Source organism: Aplysia californica, unplaced genomic scaffold (genome assembly GCF_000002075.1).
Source record: "Aplysia californica isolate F4 #8 unplaced genomic scaffold, AplCal3.0 scaffold00033, whole genome shotgun sequence".
In the NCBI taxonomy this organism is placed as follows: Eukaryota; Metazoa; Mollusca; class Gastropoda; order Aplysiida; family Aplysiidae; genus Aplysia; species Aplysia californica.
Window position 1 is genome coordinate 1,317,617 of NW_004797303.1, and position 5,280 is coordinate 1,322,896.

Below are 5,280 nucleotides of genomic sequence, written 5' to 3' on the forward strand. Positions count from 1 at the left end.
AATAATAATAATAATGATAACAGTAGTAATAATTTTTCTCCACCCGTCCTTTCCAGCCCACACCAAAATGGTAAACAAGGTAGGCCTACTTTGAAAACATTCGCGACGTCAACGGGGTTGCTGTTTGCTGAGTAAACGATTCGCTCACAGACAGACAGACAGATACTGTGACGGAGTTTTTGGCCAAGAGAGATATATCAGTGGGAGCCAGGAACGGATATTCTGCATACCCAGGTAAAGAATCTACTTTGTGAATGTTAAGATAGCATTAGTACTTTTGTTATAATAACTGTTTTTTATTTGTAATTTTTAGACAAACTATTTATTATTCTAGATCTAGTATGTTATTTTTCTTATCATTATTTGTATACAAAGTTTTATGTAAAGATATTGTTTTGTAAGTATTCCAGTCTTAACTCTGCTTTCGTTGGTCGTCAGAAACTTTTGACAGGATATTATGTATTATACACCGATAAACATAGCATGTTCTTGCTAAATATTCAAAGTTTAACGTTATAATTTCTATGTTCGTTTTGTTTTGGATTCTTTTGACAGACCGTCATGTCGGGTTCTTAAATACAAACGTAATTCATTTTGGTTGTTGCTTTTCTGGATCAAACATAAATTTGCAAAGAGAAGGACCGTCATTATATGTTTCTCTTTTAGTAAAGCTCTTTTTAAGAAAGGTTTTAGGTTGAATAAGCGGGTTGTTGGAGGGCGTCACTTGTAGGTCCTACTTTTTTTACTTTCCTTCTCTGTTCTTTCTGTCTGTCTGTCTTTCTTACTTTTCCCCCAGCACTAAATAACCAATATTGAGTCAACGTGCTTCTCTTTACTCAAATACAAAACATAGGTTGAATAAAACACATTACACATACAGAGGACATGAGTGCTAGTCACGAGTCGGAAAGACTGTTTTAGTAAATCGAAACATCCATCATGAGTCTGCAAAGATATTTCCGAATGAATTAATTAAAGGAATTGTGCGAAGGAGGCGTAAAACGCCTTAATTTACTAACAGAAAAGAGAAATGAACTTCTGCGCGTGGGTCGATTTTAGTGGTCGTGGGGAAAAGTAACTGTTACAGCAACCTCTGTTTGTCTGTTTGTGTGTGTGTGTGCCTGTAAGTGTGTATATTTTTAAACATTTGCGTACAAGAGTGTCATATTTGCGACATTATCTATTATCTATTTGTGGTGGCCGGATTTTGCTATTCAAAAGGCTTTTTAATGGCTGCATCAATCGACATACGGTTTCGCCAAAAGATTCTTTAAAATGTTCTTCAGATCATGACGCCCTTCGTTTTTTTCAGTTTTGAGACAGTTTTGCTGCAAAAAGCTAAATTTCTTTATTTCGCCGATCGTTTTGAAGGCCGACGTTTCTGTCTCTGCAATTTGAGAAAATCCGCCAGGTTTGTCTATTTTAAGTCGTACTTCCGTTCGATACTATCGCGCATTGCCGCGCAATACTGAGCACTATTTTAAGTGTGCGACCCGTATAGATCTGAGATTAATTTTCAGTTTTTCATTAGTTTCGTTTAGATCTAATTAAATCTTGGGAAAGTCCGTCTTCTAAGACGACATTGTAAACAAGTGAGGCTTCCATTCACTAGCCGTGCATACTGTTCCTCAATGACACGAATTTTTTATTCCCTTCAGCGAAAGGGGGCCCAGCTAGTTTGATCAGTGGACGCAAAACTGAACTTTTCAGCTTATGGAATTCGGACATGTTTTTTTTTATATTTTGGGGGAAGCTAGAGAGACAATAGTTAGATAAACAATAATCTATCCGACTCCTCGTTGCCACTTTTTTCTGAACCAACCCACACCTATGTACGCTAAAACAAACAAGCAGTTTTGGAGTCGGTGGCATGTGATTAGGCAATTAGATTCGTAATCGTGAGGTTGAGGGTTCGGGGATTTGAGCCAGGAACCCTACGTTGTGTTCTTGGGAAAGGCACTTTACACATATTTTTCTTACTTCGCCCAGGTTGGAATGGGAACCTGGTCATAGACAGCGAAAGATTGTGTCAATTTGTTAGTATTTGAGCACTTATGAATGTCCGCTTGTACTGTATGCGTCCCAAAATATTGAGACTGTTTCAGAATGCTCTCAGGTCTGCTGGGATAATAGCATAGATTGTGAAGCACATAGAGCTTTCTGGTGAGTGAGGATTTGCGTTATACAAGTGTTATCTATCAGTATTATTATTACTATTATTATTATTATTATTATTATTATTATTATTATTATTATTATTATTATTATTATTATTATTATTAAGACAAAAAAACAACAACAACAAACAAACCAAGACAAAAAAAACGAACAACCCCCATCCTGTCCAGGTTGTGTATTTTCTTGTTTCAACCTAGAGTTCAATCTTTACATACACACATGATCAAGGTTGATAATATCAAGCAACACTTTCCCCGGGTGGTTGGAGAGTGTCACAGGTTGGTCCTCCCTCTCAATTGTTTCCCTTCCTTTGACACTTCTGTTTGAGTGGGTGGTTGTAGGGCGCCACTATGAAGTCTCATTTCAAATCAGGTTCTTTCATTCTGTAAACTTTTATCTGTATTTCTTGTATTTTTTCAGCACTAGATTAAATAAGCGTCTTGCTGTCTATGTGCTTATCTTGATTAAAACTATCAGAGAATCAAAGGTAACTAGTATTTATAAGAAACAATTTTAACAAATCTGATCTTCTTTTCAAAACCAACATTTTCATAATATCTGATTATATCCAACAAATTAATCGCTACCTCAGAACTACAAATGTCTATCTGCTCAGTACCTAGCTTTGAGATTTTGACATAAAAGAATTTGAGTTTCACAATATTTCAAGTTTTGTTCGTATACTATAAATCTTTGAATATCCTGATAACGACTCCGAATAATTTTACGATTTTGGAAGAGCAGACAGATCATGATCTCTGTCCTCCTAGTCTTAGTAACTCAAAAGAGTCAAAAAATGTCAGATGGAACTTTATAATTCTGAGGTAGTAAAATTAGGTATTACGATTGAAGGACTCCTAATTCAGTTGGACTGATATGCGGAATGCAATGTGTCATAACTGGATGGAATCAGATGCTCGTCAAGTTTTGGACGGGTTGAGTAATTGGTATCATCTTAATGATGTTCGTTTGTCTTGTTTTCCTTGAAAAAAAAAATTACCTATCTATCTTGATTAGAAGTAGAAGTCTAGATTTTTACAATTAAAGGAGGAGCAGGTTGCCCGATTTCAGAGGTAAGATTAGCGAGAAAACGGCGCCAACAGTTGTGTAATATCTAAAGCTTAAGAGCCTCTGGAAATTGATGCAAATTTGCAATTTTTTTATACCTTTTCTCAACATATTCCAGTAATTTATGCACAAAAAATATAATGTTTTTCAAAGGTGATAAAATTCATTGAGCAAAAAAAAAAAAGCAGAAAATTCGAAAACATTGGCCAACAATTTTAAAACTGTCGATTTCTTTGATTTCATTTTTTTGAAGAGAGCATTATTTATAACAACAGTGGACAGATTTATATTGCGCAAGTCCGAGCTGAACAGCAAGCTCTATGTGCTTCACAATCTATACTATTACCCCAACAGACCTGAGAGCATTCTGAAACAACCTCAACTTCCTAGAAAGCATACAGTTCAAGCAGTCTTTTATAAGCGCTAAAACACTATCATACTGACATGGTCTTTCGCGGTCAATGGCTGGGTACCCATTTCCACCTGGGTGAAGTGAGGAACAGTCGTGCAAAGTGTCTTTCCCAAGGACACAACGTCGGGCCCGCGGCTCGAATTTCCGAACCCGCAACCTCACGATTACGAGCCCGGTAGACTAACCACAATGCCTTATAAATGTTGAGAAGTGACGTTATTTTCGCCTTTCCGCTCGTCTCTTATGATCTTACTTTTTTATGTAGGTGCTTTTACGCTTCCATCGACACAATTTAGAGTATTTAGGAGGCCGGTTTCCGACTCGAAAAGCCAAGGCCAACCCATGGTGAGAGGAATATAATACACCAACAGACAAATGAGATACAGTCGTGCTTGCAATGACAAAAACTTCTATGATACGACCGCCTGTATAATACGACTACCTGTATAATACGGTCACCTGTATAAAACGACCATCTGGTGAAAAATGGCCAGATATAAAATGGCTGCTTTCCACCACCACCACCCCACCCCTTTCCCCTGCGAGTGCTTTTTTCCCAATGTAATAGCACTGTGTAAAACGATAACATGTCCAACACGGCTGCAGTCAGTATGTTTGATCAATCAACAACAACAAAACAGCTGGCATCATTGCAGAGGACGACATTAACCGCTACTTACGTGAACTTTTGAAATCAAGGGGGACCAGTTGGTGCTTAACACTGTGGGACCATATGACACATAATCACAAATCAAAAGGTAATGACATATCTTGAAATATGTCTGTGTCAATTTGTGTCTTTAAATGTTAAATAATAAGCACAACATGATTCTCTGTAGGTGAAAAGTTTATGTGACCGCTGTGTCCTTCGTTGCCGAAGATGATGAAATCTTGCAGCTCATCTGTGGACGCGCATGTGACTGTGCAATCCGATCTTGGATGTACAATGTCTGTTGCTGTGGGAACACTGGCATGTCGTAGTTGAGGTGGTCCGGTTATATTTTTGATCCCCTCTCTCCTCTAATAGTCAGCTTCTCCCTTTAGTTGATATCGCTGTTTCTGCAGGCAAGAGGGACAGCTCTGCGCCAGGCTTTCCTTTCGGTTGCAGTTCGTTCGAGTTCTTTGGGGGGTAACCAGTGCAAACTGGAGATTTGCCTTTATCGTGGCTTTGAAACGCTTTTTTGGTCTCACGAGATTTCTTTTTCCACTTACAAGTTCGCCCTACAGCAGTTGATTGAGCATTCGGTGGTCATCCATGCGGATGACATGGCCGACCCATTCAGTCGGGCTTTGACAAAGCATGCTTTCTATTCTTTGTGATCTAAATCGGTTGAGGACCTAAATTAAATGTTGGTGATGCGGTCTTGCCACCGGATGCCAATTATGCTGCAGAGAGCCCTTTGGGTGGAACTGTTCGAATTTGTTGATGTGTTTCCTGTAGAGTGTCCAGGTCTCCGAGCCGTAGAGGAGGGAGGAGAGCACCATGGCTTTGTGCACTTTGATTTTTGTTGACAGCCGGACATTGTGCTGTTTTAGTCTTGTCTACCGAGAGCTTGGCTGGCTTTGCTGATTCTTGAATCAATTTTCATGACCGCTGTATACACCACTATAATAATATAAAT

The 5,280-nt window shown here is 38.6% G+C and overlaps 1 long non-coding RNA gene across 2 annotated transcripts in view; it reads left to right on the forward strand.

Moving 5' to 3' along the window:
- The window catches only part of LOC101863410, a 77,857-nt gene that overhangs the window by 794 nt on the left and 71,783 nt on the right, over positions 1-5,280 (forward strand). For both annotated transcript variants that reach the window (XR_220138.3, XR_004859516.1), the window contains exon 2: positions 57-234. This is a non-coding gene — a long non-coding RNA (uncharacterized LOC101863410). The remainder of the gene's footprint in view (positions 1-56; positions 235-5,280) is intronic.